A 22,719-nucleotide genomic window follows, 5' to 3' on the forward strand; every position below is an offset into this window, starting at 1 on the left:
ATGGCAACTTGCCACGACGCTTTGCCAGCTACATCCTGTACCTGATCTAGATGATGCAAAGGTAATTGTTTCCGCGAGGTTTGATCTATATGTCATATACATGCTAAATAGTTTGGAACGTATGATTATGACTTTGTGTGTGCTTTAGATCATAATATTGCAAATTCCCTGCTACAGTTACTTTACTGCTTCTTGCATGAAGCACACATATGGCTGATGATGATGAATCTATATTTCGTGGATGCATATGATTGACTGTAGCCATGGGATTTGCTTATAATTTGAAGCAAGGTGTGATAACTACACAAATGTCTCAACTTTAGGCATAACTAGGTGGAAAAAAACTAAAAATCATTATATGCTTAAATTTCCATTCTAATATACTACTACAAGGTGAATCATCCACGAGAAAGATCGCATGCGCACAGACAATTATCTATCATATACTGATGCATAACCGATAATCCCCACTTTCCCTCAAGTTTTTTTTCTGATTTAATCATTGATAAGGAAAAATAATATCCATGTCATCTATCTAGTGAATTTTAGTGGAGAAAAGTAAGAGAAAAGAAGAACACACTTTTGAGGTAGTTTAGAGAAAACTGCATGAATGCGTAAATATTAGCATGATAAAAAATGATAGAGATTTTAAAATTCTATTTACACAAAATTGAAGCATCTAGACTTAACATGTGCAAATATAACTACAAGGCAATTCATCATCTATATTAGATAACATACCGTACAAATAGGAAAAGTGGTGGTGAAAGTTGTATGTTTCAAATCTTATATTATTGTTAAAATCAGAAGGTGGTTGAGCTTTGCAGTATCAAGATAGCATGGATTATTACTTGATGTCTTGCAATTTCTTTTATTTTAGTCCATCTCAAATATTGCCATTTTATATTCCGCTCAAGATTATCAACAATACAAACTCTAAGACTTCCAAGCCTGTGACTAAAGGTTGACATGACAAATGCAAGTCGGCAAATGGGAAAGAAACATACCACTAAAAACTAAATTCTATTTTCATTAGATTAGTCAATAAAGTATAACGATCTCTGTATAACTACATGTATATCTGTATGTTATATGAGTGTACAAACATATACATGCCTTTCTATGAGTTTATTCAGTATACACTTACTGTTCATTTTGGATAATCTTAGTATTAACATCTAATTATAATTTTTCACAGGAACTCTTGTTTAATTATCCTATCCTCACTTTTCTTTGATTTCACTCTAATAACATCCTGGAATTTACTTACACAATCTCCTGCTCACACATGGATTTATGTCTGCGATAGTACTAACTCGCAGTTAATCATAATGTCTTTCATATGTTATAATGTCTATTTGAATGAAAGAATAGTTATTGATACTCTCTTCAACAAAGTTGGCATTTGTTTAGCTCTTTAGCTATTATACGCGATGAAGCATGACTAATTAACAGCACATGTGCGAATGCACTAGTTGACGGCTAGTTATTCATAATTCTGCCCATTAGGGAAACTAATACTTCAAATAATGTATTATGTTAGTTCTGTAATAGAGTTATGATGGGATTATGATGTTCCGACACAATATATATGTTTCGCTTAATTGTTCAAAGTGGACCTTTAATTTAGTTTCAGATTTTTTCCAAAAGGGGAAAACCCGAGCCTCTGCGTCATACGACACATACAGCCCATAATTTAGTTTCAGAATAGATTTGTTAATTGATTAGTGAAGATCGATACTTCTCCATCACACTGTTATATTTGTTCATGATACATCTCCTAACGCCCGCCTTGTTTGTGTTTGCAGGGGGCCTCTCACGGAACCCAATGATGATGATCTGCTCGCTTCGTCGTGCACTCTAGATCACTTGCAGCCGCAGGTCATTGGTATCTCTCGTGATGCTCTGTTGCCTTCACCAGCTCCAGTGGAGGAAGTCACTCAGCCTAGTGCTGCTACTCATATGGCACCAGCTGCTATTCCTGTGGTAGGGGAGTTGCCCAACAACGTGGTGGTGCCCGTGCCTGCGCCTGGGCCATCTCTGCGTCGCAGCTCTCGCAACGAGCAGCTGTACCATGGGGCTCGGGTAGGCGCGGTGGAGCGTGCTTCCAAGTGCAAGGCTACTATTATGGACCTCCCTCTCAAGACCACCCCTAAGCCAATGAAGAAGGGCAAGCTACTGCCTGAGTCTTCCAAGCTCGACAAGGATGCCATTATCTCTGAGACTGAAGGAGCTGGATCCACTTTGGCCTCGCGTAAGCACATCCTGTCTGGCCCTTGTTGGTGCCGACTGCCAACCGTCTAGTCTGTTTCATCTCGGAGCTTAGTTGTACCTGTCTGCATGTTGTTATCTTCTTTACGTGTCTTGATTACCAAACATTATTGTACTTGTCTCGTTTTAGTTTCTCTCTGCATTCGTTGTTATGATCAGTCACGTCATCACTATATGATGGTGTTGCATGTATTACTGTATGATGTTCTAGCCATAAGCTCCAGCTTGCATTATATATACACATGTGCCTCTTTCTCGATTTGCCTTTTGATGTTTCTTCCTTGCTGCTTCCCTGGAGATATCTTTTTTGGTGCATATGAGAATCCTTAACTGAAAATTACGCGACTTGGACAATGCTGGCAAATGCATGCTTGTCCTTGTTACGTTCAAGGCATGCAAACACGGAAGTGTTTATTTGTTCACCCCAAACTAAACTGAAAAATGTCACTGTATCCAAAGCGTCACGATTGCTCTCGCCTAATATGTGATCTTACATGGCTATGCCAGTGGATGGCAATCATGGCATCTGAGGTTTTATAACTATCGCATGGGATCAGACGCTCGTGCACTGCTCTCCTAATGACAAACATTGCTATCATGTTTCAGTTGTGCCGAACCTCTGTGTGCCGCACAAGTTGTTCGAGACAGTCACAAGTTGTTCCTCGCCCCTCGCCACCTGAGATAGCAAGTTTTCTCAGCCGAAGCTCACCTGCATCTGTCTCAGCTGATGGCAGTAGTAGTTGTTTGTGGACTGACAATTAATCATATATGCCTCGCTGATTCCGCACAGAGAGAGGCCTCTGCAATATTCGGTGGACAAAATGTATTTCTAATTTTCTATAAAGGGAGGAGCTATTTCAACTGGATAAGAGGTTGACTGTGTTATTCCTTTACTTAAAACAAAATTCGTTGCATTGTGTAGGGAGTCCGGTCTCGATATTTTTTCTTTTTTCATAGGTTAGGGGTTGCAAAATTCTTTGAATGTTTGGCCCAGTAATCATTTATTTTTGGAAGCAACGTTTGTTGATTTGTGTGATGCGTGCTTCAGCTCAAGAGGGAAGAACTTGCACCTGTTGGTTCGATATGAGCAAAGGAGTTGGTATGGAATGTTAAACAGAATGTTGTTATAGATTAGGAGGCTGTTAATATATGTAGTTATCTCCTTATCTCTTGTAACAACCTATGTAATCTCGGCTATGCCGTGCCCTAGAGGCTGCATATATAAACACTCCCCCGGCCGCCCTATGGGCTGTGCCGAATCCCAATCTCCTTCTTCTGTCTCACATGGTATCAGGCCATCACGCGTAATCGCACGATGGGTTCCCCGACGGCCTCCGATTCCTCCTCCGCTGCCCTCTCAACCCTATCCCTGCCTGCCGCCTTCAACGGGCTGCCGGCGTCCGCCGTCCCATTGCCATCTGCTAGCCTTATCACCGCCAAGCTCACCACCTCCAACTTCCTCCTATGGCGATTGAGGGAGTCCTGGATAAGGGGGTATCCGGACTGCCGGACTATATACTTTGACCGGACTGTTGGACTATGAAGATACAAGATGGAAGACTTTGACCCGTGTCCGGATGGGACTCTCCTTGGCGTGGAAGGCAAGCTTGGCGATTCGGATGTAGATCTCCTTCTTTGTAAACCGACTTTATGTAACCCTAGCCCCCTCCGGTGTCTATATAAACCAGAGGGTTTAGTCCGTAGGACTGATCACGATCATCATCAACAATCATACCATAGGATAGCTTCTAGGGTTTACCTCTCTGATCTCGTGGTAGATCAACTCTTATAATACTCATATTATCAAGATCAATCAAGCAGGTAGTAGGGTAGTACCTCCATCGAGAGGGCCGGAACCTGGGTAAACATCGTGTCCCTAGTCTCCTGTTACCATTAGGCTTAGACGCATAGTTCGGGACCCCCTACCCGAGATCCGCCGGTTTTGACACCGACATTGGTGCTTTCATTGAGAGTTCCTCTGTGTAGTCGCTGCAAGGCTAGATGGCTCCTCTATCCTGCATGCTGTCCTGGGTAAGACTTTTCTCCCCGGACAAATCTTCGTGTTCGGCGGCTTCGCACTGTGGGCCAATTCGCTTGGCCATCTGGAGCAGATCGATACCTACGCCCCCGGCCATCAGGTCAGCTTTGGAAACCTAAACTACACCGCCGACATCCGCGGAGACTTGATCTTCGACGGATTCGGGCACGACCTAGATCTGCAGTTGGACAGTATTCGGAACATTGCACCTGCTACCGCTCCGGACTTCGTTCCAGAGTGGGTCGTGCCTTCCAAGGACGGGTGGATGGATCCCGCCCCGGAGGCCGCACACTCCTCGGCGTCGGAGCCGAACACAGACTCCTCTCCTGAGGGGATCTGTGTCTCCGGACCCCCGGACTCACCTCCCGCCGTGTGTTTCGGGCCGCGCGCATCCGTGCCCATTGAATCTAACTGGGCTCCAGTCATGGAGTTCATCGCCGCGGATATTTTTCAGCACTCACCCTTCGGAGACGTGCTAGATTCTTTAAGGTCTCTCTCCCTGTCAGGAGACTCTTGGCCGAACTATGTCCGGCTCGAGTGGGAAGTTGACGACGAAAAAATTCACTGCCCACCCACCACCCACTTAATAGCCACGGTCGATGACTTGACCGACGTGCTTAAATTCGACTCCGAAGACATCGACAGTATAGACGACGATGCAGTAGAAGAACAGGAACCACCGCCCACAGGGCACTGGACTGCCACCTCTTCATATGACATATACATGGTGGATACTCCCAAGGAAACCAACAGCGATGAGGCAACGGAAGATAACCCCTCGGGGAAGAAAGCAAAACACGAGCGTCATCGGCGCCGCTCCAAGCCTCGCCACAACAATACCGGCACTGGGGAAGAAAAGCCAGATGGTGCCGAAGAGGCATACGATCCTGATCAACCCAACTTCGAGCAAGCTGAACAGGAACACGGGCTGGCTAGCCCAGATGAACAAGCGACGGACGAATACTGAGGACGGTAACTATATGCCTCCATCCGAAGACGAGGTGAGCCTCGGTGACGACGAATTCGGCATACCAGAAGATCTCATAGAGCAGGAGCGCTTCAAGCGCAGGCTTATAGCCACTGCACGAAGCCTGAAGAAGAAGTAGCAGCAGCTCCAAGCTGACCAAGACCTGCTCGCAGACAGATGGACCGAAGTCCTGGCGACCGAGGAATACGGACTCGAGCCCCCGAGCAGGGGATACCCAAAGCATAAACTGCTGGAAGAAGAGACCGAAGAGCCGGAACTTCCAGCACAAGATGAGGCTGACCGGCCACCTCGTGGCCGGGATAAAATAGGCTATCAGGCCGGACACCAGCCCGCACCCCCACGCCGGTTCACCATGGCCTGAGGGAATATGCAGGACCTGCGAGACATATTGGAAAACAACGCAGGATAACCAAGATCGATCTACGGATCACGGGGGCGCGCCACAGCTCATGACACCGATCGTCATGCCGGATACAATGCTAATAAATCCGGCCAGGCTGGACATTACCGACCAGACCCAATCGGAATACGCCGCAACATAGCCCGACACAGAGGCGCCGCACACCCCCTCTGCTTCACTGACGAAGTAATGGAACATGAATTCTCAGAAGGGTTTAAACCCGTCAACATTGAGTCATACGATGGCACAACAGACCCCGCGGTGTGGATCGAGGATTTTCTTCTCCACATTCACATGGCCCGCGGTGATCACCTACATGCCATCAAGTATCTCCCACTAAAGCTTAAAGGGCCAGCTAGACACTGGCTGAATAGCCTGCCAGCAAACTCCATTGGCAGTTGGGAAACTCTTGAGGACGCATTCCTCGATAACTTCCAGGGCACCTATGTGCGACCACCAGATGCTGATGACTTATGTCACATTACCCAACAGCCCGGAGAGTCAGCCAGAAAATTCTGGACTCGGTTTCTCACTAAAAAGAACCAAATTGTCGATTATCTGGACGCTGAGGCCCTGGCGGCCTTTAAGCATAATATCCGCGGCGAGTGGCTTGCCCGACACCTCGGCCAAGAAAAACCGAAGACCATGGCAGCCCTCACGACACTAATGACCCGCTTTTGCGCGGGTGAGGACAGTTGGCTCGCTCGCAACAACATTGCGCCTGGAAACCCAGGTACTTCAGACATCCCTGACAGTAACGGAAAGCCACGACGCAAGAAACACAAGGGCCGAAATAATGGCGACAATACAGAGGATACAACAGTCAATGCAGGATTCAGTAACTCCATATCCGGTCAGTGGAAGAAGCCGTTCAAGAGAAACAATCTGGGATCGTCCAGTCTGGACCGCATACTCGATCGCTCGTGCCAGATTCATGGTACCCCCGATAAACCAGCCAATCACACTAACAGAGATTGCTGGTTGTTCAAACAGGCCGGCAAGATAAACACCGAGAACAAGGACAAGGGTCTGCATAGCGACGTTGACGAGGAACCCGGGCGTCCGAACACTAGAGGGCAGAAGAAATTCCCCTCCCCCGCAAGTAAAAACGGTGAACATGATCTATGCCACCCACATCCCCAAACGGGAGCGAAAACGTGCACTCAGGGACGTCTATGCGATGGAGCCTGTCGCCCCGAAATTCAACCCATGGTCATCCTGCCCGATCACCTTTGATCGTAGGGACCATCCCACCAGCATCCGCCATGCCGGCTCAGCCGCATTGGTCCTTGACCCAATCATAGAAGGATTCCACCTCACACGAGTCCTCATGGACGGTGGCAGCAGCCTGAACCTGCTTTATCAGGATACAGTGCGCAAGATGGGCATCGATCCGTCATGGATCAAACCCACCAAAACCACCTTTAAAGGTGTAATTCCAGGGATAGAGGCCCGCTGCACGGGCTCAATAACACTGAAAGTGGTCTTCGGATCTCCGGATAACATCCGAAGCGAGGAGTTAATCTTCGATATCGTCCCTTTCCGTAGTGGCTACCACGCACTACTTGGACGAACCGTGTTCGCTCATTTCAACACGGTACATCACTATGCATACCTCAAGCTCAAGATTTCAGGACCTCGCGGGGTCATAACGGTTAATGGAAATACAGACCGCTCCCTCCGTACGGAAGAACATACTGCGTCCCTCGCGGCAGAAGTACAAAGCAGCCTCCTCCGACAAACAACCAATCCGGCAATGACATCTCCGAACACCGTCAAGCGAGTTCGGAGTACCCCGCAATATGACAGCCAGGCACGCCTGGATCTCGATTAGCAATTCGGCCTCCACCCCAGCTCTAGTCAAGCGGCGTCTGTACCATGCATGCACAATTACGCGCTCAAAATACCATGGACATAGGTGGAGGCGAAATGACAATGCGGCCGGAGTGCGGTTCGGCCGCCAGGAGGCCCGCATACCTTTTTCTTTTTTTTCGGGACCCTACTTCGGGCAGCTCCGCCAGAAGAGATCGGATGACCGGACTCATCATGGAGGAGGCACCAAGGAGGCAAGAGGCTGTTTGCATGCAAGGGAATACCAAGGTGGTCTTCTTCAATGATCGTTATACCTGTTCTTGCATACCCGCATGTAGCCTACCCTTGGATAGGACACGTCAAACAGTCCTATTAATTTCTGCTTAATGCATCAATTGTACACTTACGTCTTGCCGTATTGTCCAAATAAACAGGAAGTAATACGGAGCGTCAGCTTCTTATCACTACCTCATATTTTCTGTTGAATATTTATTCAATACTGCATCCGTACGTTTTGGTACGGTCATTTTTGCCAGGGGCTTCTTATCGAGCCCCATACTATGGCAAGGAAAGTCCGAACACTTTCAACAGTGCGGCACCCCGAACTTATAGCATTATATCCATCAGCTCCGAATCATGTCTTGGTTCAATAGTTGGGTTAGCCCGGCTCCCTTGTTTTGGTACCATACGTTCCGTTATATCGGCTAAGGTAGCGCACGGAGAACTACTGCGATTGTGTCCCGGTTCTTCCGGACGAGCACCTCAGTAGAGAAAGCCGAAAATTGACCGTCATGATGTGGTGAGAGCTGGTCGCTGTTCGCGAGGTATCAAAATCCCTAAAGATTTTTTCCGCTTATGGCGAGGAATCGGCTTGGTCCGATTTAGGCGTGCATAGCGCCCCAGTTCGGCCTTCCGAATACTTGGGGCTTTGCCGAAATTTAAAATTGTAGACTTCTATGGTCAAGTGAGAGTTATAAAGCCGAGTAATCCGATTGCCTGGTTCGTTGCGCCAAATACCTCCTTAAAGGACCAAAACTTTGGATAAAGAGTGTTTGGGTTTCCACGAACACCCCAGTACTAGTTACAAGGGGGCGGAAGCCGACGACTGGCCTACTTTCAAGATTTTGATAAACGACCTTAGAGAAGGTAAGATTTTAAATCCAACAAAGTGTTGCATAGCACAAATAAACCCGTTCTCATATTACACGGACGACATGAGTACATTCACTCAAAAATTATGTTCTTAGGACATTCATTCGCCACAAGACGAGCGTCTTTCATAACGCCATCATAATATTTCTCGGGGCAGTGATGCTCCTTGCCCTCTGGGGGTCCATCCTTCACGAGCTTCTCAGCGTCAGCTTGCCCCAATGCACCTTCGCGCGGACAAAGGCCCGTCGGGCACCCTCAATACATGCGGACTGCTTGATAACTTCTAGCCGTGGGCAGGCATGCACCATCCGCTTCACCAGGCCAAAGTAGCTGTCGGGCAGGGGCTCCCCAGGCCACATCCGGACTATGAGGCCCTCCATGGCCTGTTCGGACGCATTGTGGAGTTCGACCAACTGCTTTAGTTGGTCACTCAAAGGCATCGGGTGTTCGGTCCCAGCATATTGGGACCAGAACAGCTTCTCCGTAGAGCTCCCCTCTTCAGTGCGATAGAACTCCGCAGCGTCCGAAACACTGCGTGGTAGATCTGCGAATGCCCCTGGAGAACTCCGGATTCGTGTAAGTAAAAGAAATGATTCCTCCACATGCTTGCTTTGCATAAAGAATGCCTTACCCCCCCATTAACTTTTTGGCCACCTGGATTTCCTGGAGGGCCTTTTGGGCTTCGGCCTTAGCGTCGGCCACGCTCTGGAGGGCCTTTTCAAGCTCAGACGCTTGCTCTTGTAGTCATGCTCCAGGGAGCCTAACTTCTGACCGAGCTCCTGTACCGAAGACAAAACCTTCCAGATTTCTTTATGCGTTGTACCGAAGAGCTCTAGTAGCATCTGGTGTTCGGCCGGGTTGAACTCCCACATATCAAACGCTCGTCTTTGACACGGGAGAATCCGGTGTATGAGCATGACCTCGACCATGTTGACAAGCTTGATCTTCTTTTCCCTCATATTTCTGAGGCACGTCTCGAGTCCAGTCAGCTCCGTGGACTCGCCCTAGGCCAGGCCCTTCTTCTCCCAGGAGGTGAGCCACATGGGGATTCCGGATCTGAACTTGGGGGCCGCCACCCAGTTGGCATTGCGCGGCTCGGTGATGTAGAACCACCCTGATTTCCACCCCTTTATGGACTCCGCGAAGGAGCCCTCGAGCCATTTAACATCAGGCATTTTGCCCACCAGGGCGCCTCCGCACTCCGCCTGTTGGCCGCTCACGATCTTCGGCTTCACGCAGAAGATTTTCAGCCACAGGCCGAAGTGAGGTTTGATGCGGAGGAAGGCCTCGCACACGACGATGAGCGCCGAGATGTTGAGGACGAAATTAGGGGCCAGATCGTGAAAATCTAGCCCGTAGTAGTACATGAGCCCGCAGACGAAAGGGTGGAGTGGAAACCCTAGTCCACGGACGAAATGAAGGAGAAATACCACTCTCTCCCGAGACTTCGGCGTGGGGGTAATCTGTCCCTCCGGTTGAAGCCTGTGCGCGATATTAGCGGCCAGGTATCCGGCTTCCCGAAGCTTGCTTATGTTCTCCTCTGTGACAGAGGAGGCCATCCACTTGCCTCCCGCTCTGGACATGATGCGGTCCTAAGGAGAAGGTAAGAACTTGAGCGCTGGAGCTCGAGGGTGCGAGAACGGATGAGCGAAGGAAGAAGAAGGCGTGGGTGAAGATGGGAGATTTCTGCCCCCTTTATAAAGGCGATGCGAATTTGCGCCTCCCCACTTGCCTCTCGAAATATCTTATTTTTCCAGGCGCCTCACTTACTGGCGCTGGTTGGGTTACCCATACCCGCATTGATGGAGATCCTGCGATAAGGGGACACGATCTTTGCTTTGACAAGACCTGCCAAAGAAACCGCCTCGCGATGTGTGCAGAAGCAGATTGTAGAAAACGGCTCGAATAAAAACCTAATCGTGGCGTGATGTTACTTTTCGAAGAATTGTCAGCGGATTAGACTCGTGGATTATTATTATTCTCTCTATGGTGGTATATAGAATGTTATCTTGCAGAGCCGGACACGGTCCTTGTGTTTGGAAGTTATCTTGGAGTACTTGGAGATGGAACCCGCCTCGCAATGCCGAAGACAATCTACGCGCCGGGCTCATCGTCATTGAAGCCTGGTTCAGGGGCTACTGAGGGAGTCCTGGATAAGGGGGTATCCGGACTGCCGGACTATATACTTTGGCCGGACTGTTGGACTATGAAGATACAAGATGGAAGACTTCGTCCCATGTCAGGATGGGACTCTCCTTGGCGTGGAAGGCAAGCTTGGCGATTCAGATGTAGATCACCTTCTCTGTAAACCGACTTTGTGTAACCCTAGCCCCCTCCGGTGTCTATATAAACCAGAGGGTTTAGTCCGTAGGACTGATCACGATCATCATCAACAATCATACCATAGGCTAGCTTCTAGGGTTTAGCCTCTTTGATCTCATGGTAGATCAACTCTTGTAATACTCATATCATCAAGATCAATCAAGCAGGAAGTAGGGTATTACCTCCATCGAGAGGGCCCGAACCTGGGTAAACATCGTGTCCCCAGTCTCCTGTTACCATTAGCCTTAGACGCATAGTTCAGGACCCCCTACCCGAGATCCGCCGGTTTTGACACCGACAGCGAGCTCAGGTTCTTCCTCTACGCATTGCCGGAGCTACGGGCTACGTCGACGGCACCCTCCCAGCCCCTGCCAAGCTCCTGGAACCCAATGACAAGGGTGAGCGCGCTCCAAACCCTGTGTATGCCAACTGGTACCGTCAGGACTAGATTGTTCTCAACTACCTCCTCGCCTCTCTCTCCGATGAAGTGCTGCAGCAGGTGCATCGGTTTGAAATTTCTTGCGCCATATGGGCGCATGTCGAGGAGATGTATAACATCCACTGCCGTGCCAACATCGTCCAGATCAAGCTGGACATGGCGGTCTTCCGGAAGGGCAACCTCTCCATGGCAGACTAATTCGCCAAGACCCGCGCCAACGCCGACCAGCTTGCTGCCGTTGGCCGCACCATGCGTGATGAGGACATCATCGCCGCCGTCATCACCGGTCTCGACACCGACTACGAGCCACTCATCACTACTGCCACGACTCGCCTTGATGGCATGTCCCTTGGGGAGTTTTACTCCCACGCCATCGCCTTCGAACGCCGTCGTGAGTACAACGCCACTCGTCTTCATCCCAACGGCTCCTCCGTCCACTTCGTCGCTCATGACTCCAATGGAAACACCAACAACAACCCTCCCAACCTGGGCAAGGGCAACTACCACAGCAAGTGTCGCGGCAACGGCGGTGACCGCGGTGGCTACAACAACTCTCGTGGAGGTGATCGCGGGAACCGTGGCGGTGGTGGTGCACGCCAGCCAGGCGACTTCGCCGGCAACCGAGGCGGTGACCGCGGCGACTACGACGATTGCGGTGACAGCCACGTCCAGTGCCACCTCTATCGCTATCCTGGGCACTATGCCTGGGAGTGCGGCCAGCGCTACAACCACGCCTTCCAACCCCAACAATCCAAGATGGCTGGTCTCGCTGCCGCATCTCCTCCTTCCATCTTAGGAGATCCCGCCTGGTTCACTGACACCGGCGCCACCAACCACATCACAGGCGACCTCGATCGCCTCACGATCCGGGATAAGTATCCAGGGAGGGATCACATCCACACAGCTGACGGTTCAGGTTTGCACATAGCTCATCGTGGTCATGCAATTCTTCCTACTCCCTCTGCAAATCTGAAACTTCACAATATCTTGCATGTCCCTAATGCTGACAAAAATCTTCTTTCCGTTAATCATCTTGCCGTTGATAATCATGCTTATCTAAAGTATTACCCTACTCATTTTCTTATGAAGGATTTGATCACCAAGAGGATTCTACTTAAAGGCAGATGTGAGAATGGGCTCTATCCCATTAGGCCATCACCTCCTCGTGCTTTGTCTTCGGTTAGGTTATCTGCTGAAGATTGGCATGCAAGACTTGGCCATCCCTCCACGCAAGTTGTTCAGCATGTTTTATCTTCAAATAAGCTAGCTTCATCTAGTCGGTCTTTGACCCATGTTCAACTGTTCTTTGTGATTCGGTACCGCTTGAACTAATTGGTCCAATTCTTGGTAGGTACTTATTAGGGGGAGGGCCAACCACCAAATGAACAACGATCTCCCGGTCCCACTTGATTCCTGGGGAATTTAGGGAACCCTGCGGACTTGACTCTTTTAAGAGTGTAATGCTTGTCAGCAAGGAAAAACACACCAACTACCTTTCCCTAGATCATCAAGTGTTTCTTATTTTCCCTTAGAAATTATTTTTTCGGATGTGTGGGGACCTGCCAAAACCTCTTCTGGTGGGTTGCAGTACTATGTCTCATTCGTTGATGATTATAGTAAGTTTGTTTGGATTTATCTTCTCAAACGGAAATGTGATGTGTTTGATGTCTTTCGTGACTTTCTTGCTCACGTTGAACGCCTCTTGTCTCGTAAAATTGTATGTGTTCAGTCTGACTGGGGTGGTGAGTACGAAAAACTCAACAACACATTTTTTTCGTCAACTTGGTATTATGCATCACGTTTCCTGTTCACACACACATCAACAGAACGGTTCTGCCGAAAGGAAACACCGTCACATTGTTGACACGGGGTTATCTCTGTTATCACATGCATCTATGCCCCATAATTTTTGGGATGAGGCATATCTTTCAGCTTGCTACCTCATAAATCGACTTCCTAGTCGTGTCATTGGCAACACAAGTCCTATGCAAAAATTGTTTAACACCAAACCCGACTAAACATCTCTTCGAATGTTTGGTTGTGCTTGTTGGCCCAACTTGCGCCCCTACAACACACACAATCTTGCTTTTCGATCTCAACAATGTGTCTTTGTCGGGTACAGCATTCGTCACAAGGGCTACAAGTGCTTATACTTGCCCACTGCCCGAGTGTACATCTCTCGCGATGTCACGTTTGACGAAAAGGTTTTTCCATTCGCTAGTCCTCTTCCCTCCCCCATACAACCCAGGGTAGTTGAACATGCCATATTGTTATTTCCGCATGACCACATGAACTATTGTACACCTGGTTTGCGTGCTGACTTGGATGCAGGATCTTCCATGGCGCAGAAAATCCCAGGCAAAACCACCACGGGATCCCAGGAGGATCCTGGTGACCGGTTCGAGGCTGATCCGGTCTTGGATCCCGCGCTGTCGGCGGACAGCGGCGCGTATTCCCCAGTGTCAGGCAGCGGCGGTGCAGCGGCCTCCACAGTGGGCCGCGTGGCGGCCGCTGACGGGCCGACCTCCCCTCCACCCGTGCCAGTGGCGGGGTCCACACCTGGGCCGGCTTTCCCCAGCCTGACATGCCTCGAGCCGAGCCACACGTGGATTCAGGGTGGGCCGCTGCTGCAGTTCCTGCCACCCCGCCAGCTACCGACTCGGGATCCCATGCGGATCTCGGTCCCGCTCGCCCTGCCGCTCGTACGGGATCCCAGGAGGATCTCTCGCCTGGATCTTCTGCTTCGCGCGGATCCGATGCTCCACCCGGCCACACCATGGTGACTCGCCTACGTGACAACACACGCAAGGCCATGCAACACACTAATGGCACGGTCACGTATGACCCGTCTCGACGTGCGTTTCTCGCGTCGCAAGAACCTACTGATCATCGTGAAGCTCTACATTCTCTCGCGTGGCGTGCGGCCATGCAAATCGAGCTTGCGGCCCTTCATCACAATGGCACCTGGTCTTTGGTTCCACCACCATCTAATGTCAACGTGATCGACTGCAAATGGGTTTTCACATTCAAGCACAAGGAGGATGGAACAGTTGATCGTCATAAGGCACGACTCGTTGCCAAGGGGTTCAAACAATGATATGTCTTGGACTATGATGATACGTTCAGTCCCGTCATCAAACTGGTCACTGTTCGCTTGGTTCTCTCCATTGCAGTCTCTCGTGGGTGGTGCTTGCGTCAGCTGGATGTCCAGAACGCCTTTCTTCATGGCGTTCTTCAAGAAGAGGTGTACATGCTACAGCCCCCTGGTTTTGTGGATCCCAGGGCTCCACGACATCTTTGCAAGCTCAGGAATGCAATCTATGGTCTTAAACAAGCTCCTCGAGCGTGGTATTCCAGGCTCAGTTCTCGGCTTCTTCAACTTGGTTTTGTGGCATCTAAGGCTGACACCTCTTTGTTTGTCTTTCATCATGCTCGCGTCACCATGTTTATGCTTGTGTATGTGGATGATATCATTGTGGCTAGCTCGTTTCCTACTGCTACCACCAAGTTGCTGGATGATCTTCATGCCTCTTTTGCCATCAAAGATCTCGGTCCTTTGCATTATTTCCTTGGATTTGAGGTGAGATCGTCGCCAGGGGGGATTGTACTTTCTGAACAGAAGTATATTGGTGACATTCTTCATCGAGCAAATATGGAGAATTGCAATATCTCCACCACACCCATGTCTTCGGCCGAGAAGCTCACCAAGGAAAGTGGGTCGCCATTGTCTCAAGATGATAGCACCAAGTATTGTAGTCTGGTTGGTGCTCTTCAATATCTAACACTTACCAGGCCAGATATATCCTTTGCAGTAAACCGTGTTTGCCAGTTTCTTCATGCACCTACAATTACACATCTCTCTGCAGCTAAACGGATTTTGAGATACATAAAGTATACTCGGAGCATGGGCCTCTCTATAAGGAAATCCCCTTCAATGCTGTTAAGCTGTTTTTCTGATGCAGATTGGGAAGGGTGCAGTGATGATCGAAGGTCTACTGGTGGTTTTGCTGTATTTCCTGGTCCTAATCTTGTGTCCTGCAGTTCGAGGAAACAAGCCATGGTTTCTCGCTCAAGCACAGAGTTTGAGTATAAAGCACTTGCAAAAGCTTACATAATCTGGATCCAGTCAATCCTTGGTGAACTTGGTGTTTTCATGGCAAGACCACCTGTGTTGTGCTGTGATAACTTGGGAGCTACTTATCTATCTGCTAATCCAGTATTTCATGCCAGGACTAAGCACATAGAAGTAGACTTTCACTTTGTTTGAGAGAGAGAGTTGCAGCCAAGGCATTGGATGTTCGGTTCATCTCTTCTAAAGAGCAAGTTGCTGATATATTCACAAAGCCATTGGCTGAGACGATGTTTGTCTCAAATAGATACAATATGAACCTTCTTGAGGGAAGTTTAGATTGAGGGGGGATGTTAAACATAATGTTGTTATAGATTAGGAGGCTGTTAATATATGTAGTTATCTCCTTATCTCTTGTAACAACCTATGTAATCTCGGCCGTGCCATGCCCTAGAGGCTGCATATATAAATACTCCCCGGCCGCCCTATGGGTTGTGTTGAATCCCAATCTCCTTCTTCTGTCTCACAACGAAGAGTTCTTGGACAAGAATTCTAGTAATGAAGAATTGGCTAAGGAAAGAGGACATGCAAATTGAGATGATGTTATTAGTGAAGGATGCTGGAAACTGTATTACTCCATCAACTGATGTTATTTTCGTTGGTATTGCTTGAAGTTTCTCCGATATTCACATTCTTAGGAGTTGGACCTACTTCTTGTGCTGCGCTTTCTCTTACCCACGGAGCTTTCTGTGAAGGTTAAGTTGTGCACAAATGCTAATAAGTTATATTAAAAAAACAAGACAGGAATAACATGCTGACAAGGAAAATGTTTTAAAATAATTTGGGCTGAAGAAGGTGCTCTTGTTGGGGTAGAACTAGGTTCTCTCACAGAGGCTGAACTAGGTACTCTTATTGGTGGTTGAGACAACTGACATGATGCTACATTGGTACAATTGTGCCAGAAGGATTTCCTTTTAGACAAGATGTCCCAGCTTATTTGCATATTCCAAGTCTTATGACAGTCCCATGCTTACTGACCCTAGTGTTTTTTGATTTCTCCTCAGGTTCTCCTGTCCTAATTGTCTTTGTTCTATCTAACAGATGTGGAGGTTCTGGCTTTGGTTTGTGTGACACGCACCATGAGGACATGCCCTCCATATGCTGAAGGAGCCCCGTTTGAGTAAGCATTATAGACATTTGGCAAATCGTTGACACTTTCTTATGTATACTAGATGAATTCCCCATGCAGCGGAAATTTGTAGTACTCAACCTAGCTAGCATCTTTATGGTTTCTCCTTTAGCAAAATAATTTGTTTACCAATATTTTTAAAAATAAATAAATGTATGTCTTTGTGTAAGTCCGAAATGGAGCAAAATGAAACAAAATGTACATGCATCAATTTTCTTTCATGAACCACCGTAGTGTGAGCTACATGCATGTGTCAAGAGACTTTTCAGTAATTTAAGAGCAACTCTAGCAGACCCCGCAAAAGGCCTCGACCCGCAAAATAACCGCCAAAATGCGGGCCGGCGGTCAAAATCCCGCCCGAACATATCGTGCAAACGCGGCCGGCCCGCAAAAATTTTTGAGAGGCGCGGCTAAAACTCGACCCTAACCCGCGTATGCGCCCCCCCTCCCTCCTGCCCGTCGGTGCCCTACATATAGCTCGTAGGGGGGACATTTCAGCCCGCGCTTTTCCCCACCAACCACCTCCCCTCTCCCCCTCGCCCCGCCGCCGCCCATATTCCATTGGAAGTTGCCGGCGGTAGCATGCCGAAAAGCCTCCACACGCACGAGGTTGCCCTCCGCCCCCCTCCCCCTCCTCCTACGTGGGCGGGCCGGGACCTTGTGGATCTGCGGCGCTTCATCGCGGGCGGCCGGATTTGGCCTTTCCGGGCCTCCGCCGGCTGCGCCAAGCTATGGAATGGTCGGGGAGCACCTCGCACGGCCCCGACAAAGGTGCATCTCCGCTCGCCGCCGCCGACGGTTTGCCGGGATGGATTCTGCCGTCCGTCCGTCGGGCTCAGCCCTCGCGCAAATGCTTTGTGGCTCGCCAATGCCGCTCATACAGTGTGATTACTGCCCGCGGGCACGCCGAAACACCCCGGATGGGTGTTCTTCAAATGCGAAAACGACGGGGTACGTATTGTTTTTCATTCGGCTCATTTCAATAACTCATTATGTTTTCTCATTTCGAACATCATCATGCATGTAGGAAGATGGATGCTCATTTTGGTTTTGGGAAGGCGAATACATTGATTTAGTGATAGAAAGAAAACTGATAGACGTTCATGCACTCCTTAGTGCAATCGAAGGCAATGAAACGCATGCATGTGCAACTAGAGAGGAAGCAACGTCTACTTCTTTCTTAGAACCAAAGATGAAGAATGAAGAATGCAAGATCAAGAATCTGCAAATCAACAATGAGTGCATGAAGAAGATATTGCTTCAACTAGTGGGAGCTGTTATGGAAGTTGGAAATGTTCTAAAGTGCATACTTGTGGTTCTTGTTTTCTTTGGTCTTGCTTTTCTAGCAAAGATTTGGTGATGTCTTATGTATTCAGTGTGGTTGAAAATGCAAAAAAATGCAAATTGAGGTGCAAATTTACGTTTTGGGGGCCGGGCGGAGGATGGTGGCAGAAGCAGACTCCGCAAAGCCGATCAGTAAAACATGATGCGGGTCAGCTTTGCGGGGTCTGCCTCTTCCGCTTTGCGTTGCGCACTACAAAACAGTTTTTCCGCAAACTGCAAGCGTGAAATGCGGGTCAGCGAGATGCAGGGTCTACTAGAGATGCTGTAAGCATCAGTTTCTGCATGCATGCGTCAGCTACCACATCGCTTGGTGCATCTGCTCTCAACGTGTATATTGGATGGCTATTATTGACTAATCTAGTATATCCAACGACTAAATTAATTTGGGTGACCGTGAGGCACTCACTCTTGATTATCCTTGATCAATAAACCATGACATTCCCTAAAAAAGTCTATCCTGATCAGGCACTGCGATGGATTATTGCAGCATCAGGCAAGTAATAGCTTCTAGAAATAATTATAACACTAAAATTGCACCAATATATACAGCAGGCAAACATCCATATATTCAGCTGCGCTAATAAGTGGAACACCTGCTGCGGGCCTCCCCGCTCCTCCCCCTCGCCTCCCCGCCCCTAACCCTAACCGCGCCGCCAGCCGCCCCTCCCCGCTCCTCCCCCGCTTCACAACCGCTGGAGGGGACACCGGTGAAGCCCACGTGGTCCCCAGGGAAGGTGGCGGCGGGGGCTGGCGCCTGCTGCCCGTGAGGCGGCGTCCCTCACGGCGGCGGGGCTGCCCCTGAACGACGCTTGGTGGTGGCCACATGGCGGCGCGCGGGTGGGTCGGATCTGGGCTTCCAGTCTGCGTCCTCGTCGTGGCAGCGCTTGCTGTTGCTCTCAGCCATGAGGCGTGGTCTGGGACGGGCCTAGCGTCGGTGGTGCTGGCCAGGACGCATGCTGGCAGCGCCCTACTTCATCTCGCGTCGTCTCATTGGCCCATGGTGGTGGTCATCTTCATCGTCAAAGATGGCCGGGCAGAGGCTTGGTGATCGGATCTTGAGATCCATCATCTCGTCCCGGCTGCGAGTTGGGGAGACATGGTTACCGGTGAAAACCGAGTCGTTGGTAGGCGATTGCGGCGTTCTACGCCGTTACCTTGATGGAGGCATTGTCGTGTAACTACTGTCGACCCACTCGTGCTGCTCTCGGGGAAATCCTAGGATCTGGTGTTCCAGATCGGATGATGGCGGGACTGCGGTGTCCTTTCTCTCTTGGGAGTATCGTTTGTGGAGCAGCGCTGAAAGTCGGAGGCAGGAGGTGGAGCGGCTTCGTCTTGCACGGTGCTTCGGTGGAAATGTCAAGTCATGCCTGACCGACAGGTGCTACGCTTTGTCATGCCTTGTCGGCAGGTGCTACGCACGACAGATCTTCCAAAGATTTCAAGCTGTGTCGGCTGGTGGTACTTGGCAGCATGGTGTTGAGGTGTATCAGTGGCGACCGTGATGTGCACAGCTGTTTGCGCGCAGGGAGGAGGTGCCGTTGGGCGCCGTGGTGCCTCGACGATATCTAGACCGACCAAGGTTGATGCATCGGTACAGTTCTGAAGATGGAGCGGTAGCAGTTGGTGGCGGTGGCCTCTGAGAGCACGCCGGACCGGCGAGATCCATGCCTGGCAGGCGTCCTAGATGGGTCCTCAGGTCTTCGATGTTAGGTTTGGCTGTGATGTCTGTTTGGTATTAGGCCCAGGCTATCTGCGCCCCTTCATCAACTGGACAGGTGTAGCGACAGTTTGTTGCTTAGACGGCGGCTTTAGTCTTACTGTGGTATTACTTTCTAAGGTCTTGTGAGAATAATTAATAAAGTGGCCGTATGCATCGCCCAGATGCAGAGGCCGGGGGTCATCCTTTAAAAAATAATAATTATAATAAGTGGAACACATTTGCTAAATAAATATAGTGGACAAATCACCGGTAGTGGGCAAGGAACACGTCCAAAATAAATGTAGCAAAAACACAATACATCTAGTCACTTTGTCAGTTTGTCCATTAGAATATTGTGCCAACTGCACTGGAATTTGTACCTTTGGTAAGCTTGACGCAAATGATTGATTGGCAGCATCAATACTCTGGATACCTACGCACGGAGAAAGAAAATATTTTAATCACTCGTACAGAATCATGAACATAGGCAAACACATTTGATGCCACACAGAACATAGGACAATTAGAGGATGGAATGACATAAAATACTCCCTCCGTTTTCTAAATATAAGTATTTTTGGAGATTTCACTATGGACTACATACGGAGTAAAATGAGTGAGTGTACACTCTAAAATATATACTCCCTCCGTCCGGAAATACTTGTCATCAAAATGAATAAAAAGGGATGTATCTAGACGTATATTAGTTCTAGATACATCTCTTTTTATTCATTTTGATGACAAGTATTTGCGGACGGAGGGAGTAGTTTACAGTGGAATATCTAAAAAGACTTATATTTAGGAACGGAGGGAGTATTTAATAGGAGAGGAGATTCAGAACATAACGACGAAAGTTAAACAGTAGAAGGATTACACAACTAACATTATTGTGTGAGCACATGATGGTGGCAACCATCACATCCATGTTTTATAGCGTGAATGTGTAGGTCGTGCAAAAATATCCGGTCATCTTTGACCACAAGAGAAAAGTAAATTCAAATGGAAACAAAAGGATGATAAGCCTTCTCTAATAAAATTCTATATTATAAAACACAACACAATAAAATACTACTCCCTCTGTAAACTAATATAAGAGCATTTAGATCACTAAAGTAGTAATCTAAATGCTCTTATATTAGTTTACGGAGTACTTATAAACAGGAGTGGCTGTGAAATGAACCCCTAATTAGTGCCTACTTCGAAGTCCCATGCTTATATTTAAAAGCATTGTTGGATGAAGCATTAATGAAGTTGAAACGATACTGCACATTGCTCAAATGTTACTGTGTACATGGATTACCACAAGTAATCAACATATGCTTCAGGTATTGAACAACTAAAATGAATTAGCAAGGGATGGCATAGATATGGTGTGCTGCCTTAATGACAGAGTCAAGTATTTGTTTATTTCACACAATGCGACGTAAACCTGAGATGATCTTCAAGGTCTAGTAGCTACCAAGGCTATGTATTGTCTCTCAGCCTTAATCAAGCTAGCTGCAAACCTATACCCAAGCAGTAAGCATGTCTCGACAATTATATGTCTTCAAAAGATACGGTAGACGGAAAAGTATATACCAGGCCATAATCAATAGCAAATGGATTTACTTCATGTTTTTTACAACGAAGACGCCGAAGGCATCCGGCTTTAAATAAATAAAGCCCACGAACAGGCAGAATCCAACAAAGTTCAACACAGAACAACAACCAAAAAAGTGGCCGCAGCCAAGGTACTAAACATGCCACCGGCCGAAGCCTGCACAATAAGGAAAATAAGCAGCAGCAGCTCGCATACGGCCAATCCAAAAGACAGCATCCTGCCGACAGCTAGTGGCGGGCGCCCATCTGGATCAAATGAATCTGCTCCATAGCCTCCGTGATCCGGTCTGCATCATGCCGTTTCCCCAACAGTGTCCATGTCTGGAGGAACAAGTGGCATTTGAAAATAATGTCAGCAGGATGAGAAGGAAATTTGTGCTCAATAGTCTTCTTGGTGCGTGTAGTCCAGATGTCCCACAGCAAAGCACCCACGCATCTCCAGAGCACACGCCCGAAACTACCCCTATGAGCGACCAGAATTCCACGAAGATCCGAAGATGAAAGCGGGTTCCAATTATGATCAAACGCCTCCCTAACCGCACTCCAAGAAAAGTGGGCAAGGTGACATTTGAAAAAGATGTGGTTGGCATCTTCGTGCTGACCGCAGAGCGCGCAAGAGCCATCGGAAGGCCCGTTCCTAATAGTGATGTTGTTAGAGGAGGGAAAGCGGTCGCGAAACATTTGCCATAGGAAAATATTGATTTTCAGGGGAATAGACTCTTTCCATAGCCCCCTAGCTATGTGCAGGGTCGGTCCCTCGGTCAGCTTGTTGTAAAGGGATTGGACAGAAAACTTCGCGCAGCGCGAGAAGGATCAAGAGACTGTGTCGGCCTCGGGGCGAAGAACCACTCCATTTAAAGCAGCAACAAGCCCGTCCCAACAGGCTCCTTTGCTAGCGAGCAGGGATCTTTTGAAGGAGATGGCGGGTGGGTTGGAGCTAAGCACATCGGCCACAAGAATATCTACGTTAGTGGCTAACTGATAGGCAGCGAAATGGCTCCTCCACAAGGGTTCCGATCCAAACCAATGATCTAGCCAAAAGCACATAGAGGAACCGTTATTGACGCAGAACTTGGCGCCTAACGTGAAGGCTGGCATAACTTTCTGGATCCCATTCCAGAAAGGAGATCCCTTAGCTTTGGAGGTGAGAAAATTCCCATCAGGGAAATATTTGGCGCGGAGGATGTCCGCCCAAAGCCCCTGCTCGTTTTCGGAAAGTTTCCAAATCCACTTGGTGAGGAGCGCGACATTCATGAGTTTGGAGTTAAGGATCCCAAGGCCCCCATACTTCTTTGGGCGGCATAGCGCGGCCCATTTGATCAAGTGGTACTTCTTTTTCACAACAGTTCCTTCCCAAAAGAACTTGGACCGGGGAGTGTCAAGCTTGGCATGAATCC

This window comes from Triticum aestivum, chromosome 7B, assembly GCF_018294505.1.
Source record: "Triticum aestivum cultivar Chinese Spring chromosome 7B, IWGSC CS RefSeq v2.1, whole genome shotgun sequence".
Taxonomy (NCBI): Eukaryota; Viridiplantae; Streptophyta; class Magnoliopsida; order Poales; family Poaceae; genus Triticum; species Triticum aestivum.